This window comes from Sinocyclocheilus anshuiensis, unplaced genomic scaffold, assembly GCF_001515605.1.
Source record: "Sinocyclocheilus anshuiensis isolate Anshui unplaced genomic scaffold, SAMN03320099.WGS_v1.1 scaffold183, whole genome shotgun sequence".
Classification (NCBI taxonomy): Eukaryota; Metazoa; Chordata; class Actinopteri; order Cypriniformes; family Cyprinidae; genus Sinocyclocheilus; species Sinocyclocheilus anshuiensis.
In genome coordinates this window covers 2462400-2472289 of record NW_015548309.1, presented here as the reverse complement: position 1 = coordinate 2472289, position 9890 = coordinate 2462400, and the positions used below count along the sequence as shown (strand labels likewise).

At 38.9% G+C, this 9890-nt stretch overlaps 1 long non-coding RNA gene across 1 annotated transcript in view; it reads left to right on the top strand.

Annotated features, from left to right (window-relative positions):
* The first annotated feature begins 6700 nt into the window (after positions 1–6700).
* LOC107656349 (uncharacterized) overlaps positions 6701–9890 on the top strand; it is an 18274-nt gene continuing 15084 nt past the window's right edge. Inside the window, exons 1-3 of the long non-coding RNA XR_001630561.1 lie at positions 6701–6767; positions 7788–7902; positions 8129–8303. This is a non-coding gene — a long non-coding RNA (uncharacterized LOC107656349). The remainder of the gene's footprint in view (positions 6768–7787; positions 7903–8128; positions 8304–9890) is intronic.

Here is a 9890-nt window from a genome sequence, read left to right as displayed (position 1 = left end):
TTCTAAAATAACTAAAACTACAACTGAAATAAAAAATAATAAAACTATATAGACAACAAGACAAAAATGCAACAAGCTGACTAAAACTTTTAACTCAAATGGAAAGGGGAAATATATAAAATAAAAATTATTCCAAATATTAATAAAATCTACAGTAGTATCTCAATATTACTAAAATAACACTGTAATATTTAATGTAGTATGTTTTGATTCTTTTATTAAATATCTATCTATAAAACTGCTTTTATTGGGCTACTGACACTCAATTATTTCCACAATTAACACATTTTTTAAAGTACTACGTTTTTGTCAACATTTTGTCATAAGGAAAAAATTTGCAGATATACCTTTAAAAAACTTAATTTCAAGGTCAAATTTAATTGAGAGGCCGTGATTTGCACTCAGACAAGCAGACGGATGCAAATGTTAGCAGATGTGGCCTCCCAGACCAGAAGTATTGTGTTGCGGTAATGTAACTTGTAGACACTGCAATATGTTGCTTTTGATGGCACAGCAGAGTGTTACGACAAGCCGAGTGTGTCCACCCATACATGTTCTATACTTTTTGTCATTTACTTATCTACTCCCTCTCTCTTTTCCCCCTCATTCCTTCTTTCTTTTCTTTAATTATTCAACAATGTCACAGCAGTGACCTGCCCCTTGTCAGCACTACCTGCAGTACCTGCAACTCTGAGGCTGTGGTGATGTGAGGTCTGTCTCTCTTCTTTGCTTTCTCTCTCTCTCTCTCTCTCCTGGCTGTAATTTGTGTCGGTGACAGCAGGTTGACGACTGAGCGGCAGCATATGTTTGTGTGTGGGTGTGTGTGTTCATGAGGCCTCCTAACACACATTTTCTCCCTCTCGCTGCCGTGTCATTGTGAGAAGCCTTGGAGGAGACAGGCTGGTGGTTTTTTAACCCGGCGCTCCACCGTTCACAGCTGCGACTTGTCACATTAGTCAACTCAAATTTTAAGAAAATCAATTCCAAAGTTTAATTCGCTCGACTCCCATGCCTGTTCTCCTTCCGCATCTTGGCCACGGTGCCCCCCGCCACCCCCCAGCACCTCACGAAACAGACTCCCAAGGGGCACAAGTCATCAATCTTAAATCACGTCCTCAAAACTAATGGCGGAGCTCTGTGCCGGGCCTGCTAAATTGATTTATTAGTGAATTGACAAAAAACTGCTGGGATTATTTTAGGGACAGGCAGTGAGAGGCTTAATGACAGGATGGGGCGGGGGGAAGGGAAGGGAGGATGTGGCCAGAGTGAAGTAAGAAGGGAAACGATTCAGAAGGGTCTTCGCTTCCATCCGCAAATCATGGAGGCATGTTCACCTGTGCAAGCTGCCAGTCTTGGGCCGGCTGGGACTCTATGTGTTAGTATGTGAACGCAGACGCTTATAACTACGCAAGCAAGAATGCGTTGCATTCTCAAAGCACCACTAGGGGTGCTGTAGTGTGCATTAGAAATGCGAATGTTTCTGAATCATCAAAACGTTGTTAAAAAACTGAATTCTATAGGAATTAGCTGGTGATTCCCATCACAACCTGCCAATATTGAGTGGTTTGGGCTTGTAAACTGATGTTGAGATGTATTTACAGGAGTTTTCCCTCCACCGGGTCTTGTTTTGTGTATGAGTGTGTGTGTTTAGAGTTACAGCTGTGCTCCCAGCACATGATGGTGATGGATGAAAGTTGTTCTCTCCCAGAGCACAGCACTGAATTAAATTGAAAGGTACTGTTGATTCCCCCCGTTACCACCTCAGAATCAAGTTTGTTAGAAATTGATTTAAGCCAGGGGGGTCTTTGTGGAAAGAAGAAGGCAGCGATTTCCTCTTGATGGGAAGGGATGATTAGATTTGTTTTGTCTCACTTTTTTTCCTTTGCTGGTATCAGCAAATCAGATCAGCTCTCTACCTTGTCAACACAAGCTCCTTGTTGAGCAGTCAAAGCTAATTTGCAGACGTGCCACTTGGTTTTTTTTTCGTCTTACTTCCCCTGATACCACATTTCCTTTCTTCTTCTCTGTCCGCTGAGATGTTTTGACACTAAACGTTGACTTATCCTTATTGACTTCCACTGTTTAGCCTACACTCTGAAAAAATAAAGGTTCTTTATTGGCATCTAAGGTTCCATGAAGAACATCCATGGAATCTTTATAGTGGAAAAAGGTCCTTTAAAATGTTCTTCACACTAAGAAAATCAATGGTTCATTTAAGAACCGTTCACTGAAAGATTATTCTATGGCATCACTGCAAAAACCCCTTTTGGAAGATTTTTTAGATTGTAGATGAGGAGTTAGGAAGCTGTAGAGGTTGGCCGTCATCTTTTCAACAGGATGGTTTCCTTTGGTAAAACAGAGCTTCTGACTCGTCATTCATCACCGGTGGTTCTGGTCTGTTTTGCAGTCTCCAATGGCAGGAGTCTAGCTCTGTCTCATCCATCTTCAGGCCAAAGTCTCACCTTAGCACTGCAATTAAACCTCAACCTCTTGTGCGTAATAAACAAGTGGGCCATGTTAAACCGGATCGAATGCGGGTTATCATATCTTCAGCGGTTTAATTCAATTCACAGACAGGCTGTTACCTCCACGCGGTTTTTACCTTCGGCCCCATAAGGTGTCAGTCAACGTGTCATCAGGCTTCCCCCAAGCCGCCCCGGGACGGTGTCCTGTTTTCAAGACTTCAGTCCTTCCCTTCACAGCGACTGAAAGAGACTAGCGCTGTAAACCTCCATGTCTGTGCCGTCCACAAGAGATTTGTCAATACACTGAGCCATATAGGTTCTGGCAGGCTTTCTACAGGGACAATATTTGCCTTGAAGTACTGTCTTTTCTCATCTTCAATGTTAGCCCGCGGGCTGGAAGACAACATATCTTCATGTCCACCAGACACGGCCCCACCAGTCACATGACACATTATTGAGCTTAAACGCATCACATATTTCAGCTTTCTTCACTACAAGAACAGATGGCGCAAATTACCGTCGCAGAGATACTTTGACAAACACGCAGTGTCCCGGCACCGAAATGACAAAATCATTAATTGGTATTGAGTATGTTGGTGATTTTTCGCACAGCATGAAGGCCTGTCTAAAACTCACAGATGTAAACGATTAATCTGTCGCCTTCAGGTAGGTGAGATGAAAATTATGACTCCTGACTGTTTGGAGTTGCTCTCCTCTTTAAACAGAAGAGGAAAGCACTTCCTCTTCCTCCTGGGGAAGTCTCTTTTTTGTCCTTGAACGATCTCGGTGATGGTGACCCCTCTGGCTGTGGTAATTATGACAATTTGAGGAATGGCCTGCAGCTATCAGTGCTTTCCTCTCATTTACTCAATGTGGGATTTAATTGATTTTACCACCCAAGAAGCCAACTAAATATAATCATATTATAAACCATTTCTCTGTGTAGAAAGTGGATTTTGTGCTCCATTTCTGTGACTTGCATTTTGCTGCTTTAAAACTATAAATTGTTTTTGTTGTTTTTAATGAATTAGCTGTTTTCAGTATTGTGAAACATTTTTCAAGTAAACAATTTATTAATAAGTAATTCAACATTATGCAATTAGTGTCAGATCTGTGTTTCATGAGATTTTAAATATAAATCTTTGGGGGGGGGAGCCTTCAAATTAATATTTAAATGTAAATTATAGAATATAAAGCTTATTTGAGTAATAATAATAATAATCATATTTTTGGTATAGTGATTGTCTGTTTTCGTTTGTTTTTAATGAATTTTCAGTATTGTGACACTTTCATAAAGTAAATAATTCAACATTATGTAATTAGTGTCAGATCCGTTTCTTGAGATTATAAATGATTCTTATTTTTTCTTCCTAATTAATATAATACTAAATACTAATTATAGAATATAAAGTTTATTAAATTTGAGTACTAATAATAATCATATTTTTTGTATAATGATAATTGTTTTTTTAATGTCAGATCTGTTTCATGATATTTTAAATATGAAGTTTTAAGAAGTCTTCAAGTTTATATTTAAATGCTAATTATAAAATTGTTCATCATTTATTATGTTATTACTATTATTATATAAAGTATATTTGCAGTTATGTTATTGAAAAGTGTAATTTATTTTGAAATGTATAATTATTATTATGAGAAGTATTTTATTTTGTTAATTATTGACATTATTTTATCTCAAAAGAATCAATATGGTTATATGATATGAGAGACAAACAACTAGCAGTAGTTAGTTACACAGTTTAGTGATCATTATGCAAACGTATTTGACCACAGAATGACATAATTGACTAATCAGAGACTAATAAATATTATATTAAATAATATTATGAAGAGTTACCCAAGTATTTCATAGTACATTACTCCATAACCTGCTGTGTATGAAAACGCAGTTCATTTTTTAATATTCAGTCAAGTATTTCAGTGCAGGCATAACCCAGAGTCCCACGTTGAGAGCTATAATCTTGCGCCTCTCTGGATGTGTGGAGCCCTTGTTAATGTTAAACAGAGATTAGCCCTTTCATTTGCCATACAGCTCAGTTCTCGCCCCCTCGTCTCCTCTGCCCCCTTCAAGTATTCAAAATTAATACTACCCTCAGCTCCGTGGCCACTGTCTGATATTAACAAAGTAATAAAGAGAATGAATTTTTTAAAGCATATATTCTTAGAGGGTTAATATTAGACTGTTATCAATGAGAGTTCAAGTGATGTGGGGAATTTTGCTGTCAGTTGAAGGAGCTCTGCAATTTTGATAGCTTAGTCGTTATTCGTTTAACTTCATTTTATATGCCTTAATATATGACGTATAGGTGAGCAGCCTTTTTTACAATGAGTTTTTTGTGGTTGGTAGTTATTTTTACCACCAATTTGTTAAATGGATAAGCTGGTAATTAGGGATGCATACTAGGGTTTTTTGGCCAAAATATCCAGAACACAAACTTTATTACCCCTTTCTAGATGTGATGCCATCTTTCCTTCTACCTCTCCAACATCTCAGTTCCTCTCACTTCTTCTTTTCTGTTGTCCTCTCTCACCATTAATCTTTCTGAAAGGCCTGATATCATCCATCTCCCCAGTCGGCTATTCCCGAAGGGTAAATTACTCCAGAGGCCCGCGTGGCCCCGCTCTGTATCAGGTTGACCCACGTCTTGTTTGCCATTTTGTGTACACCGCTGTTTATTTAACAAGGAGCAGAGTGAGAAGGCCTTCCAGAGACGGTCCTTTGATAGTAACTTTGACACCCGAGCTGAATAATAACCCTCATTATGGAGTGGCTGACAGCTCCTGAAAGAGCTGATTTATGAATATGCTGGGGGCTGAAGCCTGCTGCCTTTCCCTGCTCGCTCTCCACGGCTCCGCCAGCATCTCGGGCTGCCACCGTCCCTGTGCTTCCACCTTCCTCTCCTTTTCCCCTTTCTGTGCTAGTGATTACAGGCATGTTACGTCAGGATACTGTGGGCCGATCTGAGAGTCTGAGAGCTCTGAAATCAATGGTAGTTTTCCATTGAGACCAAGAAATACATTTCCTCTATTGGTGTTTAGATGAAAAAGAAAACTATATAGGATTGATGGATTGATGGGTGTATATATGGATGGATGGATAGACGGGTGAAGAGATGGATAGATGAATAGAAGTAAATGAGTATGTAGACAGTATAAATGGGTAGATATGGATGGATAAATTGAAGTAAATGGGTAGGTAGATACTGTAGATGAGTAGATATGGATAGTTGGATAGATGGTAGGTTGATGGGTGAAGAGATAGATAGATGAATAGAAGTAGATGGGTAGGTAGATACTTTAGATATGGTAATCGTCCTCCATAGACTGGGGAAGTCGTGGCCTAATGGTTAGAGAGCCGGACTCGTAACCCAAATGTTGCGAGTTCGAGTCTCGTACCGGCAGGGATTGTAGGTGGATGTACAGCGCTCTCTCCCACCTTCAATACCACGACTGAGGTGCCCTTGAGCAAGGCACCGAACCCCCAACTGCTCCCCGGGCACCGCAGCAAAAATGGCTGCCCACTGCTCTGGGTGTGTGTTCACTGCTGTGTGTGTGCACTTTGGATGGGTTAAATGCAGAGCACTAATTCCAAGTATGGGTCACCATACTTGGCCACATGTCACGTCACTTTCACTTTCACTTTAAATATGGGTGGCTGGATGGTTGGATGAATGGATAGAAGTAGATGGGTTGGTAGATAGATAGATGAGTAGAAATGGATAGTTGGATAGATGGTATGGGTGAAGAGATGGATAGATAGATGAATAGAAGTAGATGGGTAGGTAGACAGCGTATGGATGGCTTGATAGGTAGGTGGATGGATAGATAGAAGTAGATGGGTTGGCAGAGAGATAATCTTTGTAATCTTTTGGCAAAATGTAATTTGATCCATCTCGTAAACAATTTTCCTTTTCAGATGACATAATCAAGACCTCTCATTTTTCAACCCTTCCCTCCAAACATATGTCATGTTCAGTAAGTCAGTTCATAATCAACTTAAAAATCTAAAAAGCTGAATTTTTCAAAACTTGCAATTGTTTCTTTTTATTTTTCGGATAGTTGTTCATGAAATTTTAAACCCACCCCCCACGGGATTAAGCCTTATACTGTATGTATTAACCCTTTTTAAAAACACCCATATCAAAGCTTGCCTAAATAAATAATGAGATATATATTTCTCTTTTTTTGACACCCCAGCAGAATCAGTTAAGCAGGGAAGGGATCTCTGGGAAGACTGCGGGTTTGGAGAGGCCTTGAGCCCGAGCTTTGGACACCGTGGAGGTGGGATATCCAGTGGATATGCATAAACGGGTTGAGGAGGATGAAAGCTGTTCAGCAGATAAAGCCATAGCAGCCTGTCGGAATCCTGCCATGCCGGCCCTGATTTATGGCCATCTCCGTCGGACTCCCTACCAAATCCACCCGCTGCCTTTTTGCTCAGTGGAAATGCCTATGTTTGAGCCGATAGTACAACCAAAGTTCACATACATGCAAAGTGACGACAAATTGTTCATAGGACTGGTACCACTAGACTGTAAATGTTGTCTTTAGAAGACAATAGCAGGAAGACGAAATACTTTTTTAAATGCAACTCTAATTACTGTATATAAATGTACTTTTTAATCAGCCACTTGCCATGGGTGAATAAAGAACATTTTCTGGCCATAAATTGATTTTGATAAATGAATAAAATAATGTATAATATATTAACATTTATTTTAATTTCATTTAAGCTATTGGCAGGATCTACAGTATAACTAGAAGATAAATCCTTGCCAGTTGCCATATGTGAATTAAGAACATTTACTGGCAATAAATTGATTTTTGATAAATTAATAAAATAATGTAGAATTTATTAAAATAATGTTTTAATACATTTCTTAGCAGACATGAAACGTTATATTATTTGATTTATTTTATACATCTAAAATACATTTAGGCCCCTAGATAAAGTTCTTATGGTAAATTTTGTTTTAATTGGTAATTATTTGAATGCTTTTTTCAGACAGATAGAAGAGAGTGACAAATAAAAATAAATAATGTGATTGCACTGCAGCTCTGACAGAGCTTTCTTAAATCTTAAAGTTTAAACTGTTCATGTTTTTCTTCTTTGCCAATCTGCTCTTCCATAAATACTGTATGAAAGCCAAAAAGCTTTCATTGACACCAAAGCTTAAACATGATGCCTATTATCAGCAGTCCACTCTGAGCCAAAAAGCATCTCTAGAGTTGCAATGCTGTAGTATTTTATGCTGTTTTTGTGTCATCAGTATAATAATGATGTGTGCATGGTTTCCTCAGGGACGTGGTCTGGTTCGTCACACTGAACCTGAGGACACAGCTGATGCCTCTGAGTAGCACTCTGATGTTCCCAGTTCCTCCTCTCTTGCACAGCATTAAAAAGTCTGGATAAAAGGTAAGGAATAGGCTTTATTAACTTTAAATATGCATGATGTTTCTGAGAAAAGTGCAGTACGGCATCGAGAAACGTCCAAAAGCTTGACTACTTATTTCTTCTTATTTTTTTCCCTCTTCCTTTCTCCTTCTCAAAAATTGTAAATAATTGAAAACAGAGAAGGGAAGGAAAGGGGGGAAAAGACACCAAGATTCTGACACTCTCTGCATAAACATCTCCTTATTAGTGACCCTAGATGCCCAGAGAGATTCTGCCGCCACACACACGCAGTCACAGCGGCTCTCACCAGCCTCGGCTCTGGCTCATCCAGCGTGACTGAAGCACCCCACTGAGAGCTCAGATGTCAGAGGTTGGCCTTCACCATCATAACCTCTACAGACGTGTCCTCCGGTCTTTCACAGGTGACTCATAACTGTGAACTATTAAGCAATGAGGTCAGAGAGTTTGTGCTGTGTTGTGAATATATTCATGGAAAAAAGGCATTGTTAGGCAAATTAGGCAAAGTGTTTCTTTATAAATGTTTTGTCAGGTACAGTAACTTCATTTTTTTTTAATGGCACTTCCTTTTAAAAGTTTGGGGTTTGTCAAGGAATAAATTATATTTTAATTTACAGCATATTCAAATAGAAAGCAGTTATTTTAAATTGTAATAATATTTCACAATTTTACTGTTTTTTACTGTATTGTTTTGTTCAAATAAATGCATCATAAACATTACAAAATCTTACCGATCCCAAACCTTCATAGAGTTTCATAACTCTTGCTGTATTAAGTATTTTTGCGTGGCTGGAACCGCATATCGACTGATCAGAGTCTGTTTTATTGAAACACACTGATCTGTGATTATAGGTTTATTGATTTATACTTAACCTGTGAATCCAGAGAAAAACGGCTCTAATAATTATTATCCAGTGGTTAAAGACGTTAACATCATGAAAGAAACATCATGTCTGAAACCTCCCGCTCGGTCGATTCCAGTTAACATTGTTGTAATGGTTGTCTGAATAGTGCAGTGTCATGCTATTCGATTAGGGAGCTTCTTTATGAAAATATACCATGCATTAAAAGTGTTAAGACATTCAGAGTGTAACATTTTGAAATGGCTTATGATCCTACATTTAAGCAAATGAAAACAAGGCCAAGAGATATCTTTGTCGACTGTCTTAAAGGAATAGTTCACCCAAAAATGAAAATTTGCTCAAACTTTACACACCAAGATGCAGTTTGTTTCATCATCAGAACAGATTTGGAGAAATGTAGCATTACATCACTTGCACACCAATTGTTCCTCTGCAGTGAATGGGTGCCGTCAGAATGAGAGTCCAAACAGCTGATAGAAACATCACAATAATCCACAAGTAATCCACACGACTCCTGTCCATCAGTTAATGTCTTGTGAAGTAAAAACCTGCTTGTTTGTAAGAAACAAATCAATAATTAAGACAGACTTCTGTCCTGGAAACTCTCATTTTCATTTGTGCCTAATTGAACATGACGTCTACTTTGACTAAGGTCTATAATTGGAAAGGAACGAATTGAACTTGAATTGACCTTTTAAGTCAGTCACTCAGTGATTATTCACAGAAGTCATGCTTCTCTGCTCCTTAGTAAAACAAACCGTTTGTAATAGTTGTTATAGTTGCTCTGAATCTTTACCTGTGATGGGAGTCTTTCTTCATCCCACACACATTGCTCCTTCCATATCTTCATTGAAGGTGTCAGGTCAAATGGATAAACAGCATGTATTTACCCATCGTCACGATCAGTGTTGGGGAGTAACTATTAAATCTCTAATAAATCATGAATCGGTTAGTCGTGGCAATGCTTAGGCTCGCGAGCTCTCCGCGCCTCCGCCACACGGTTTGGATTAGGGCTGCACGATAAATCGCATGTGATATTTAACGCGCATCTTATCAGTGAAGCCGGTTCTGTAATCAGCGGTAAATCTCCATCACCTGCGGGCTTTCACATTGAGCAGCATTAACTAC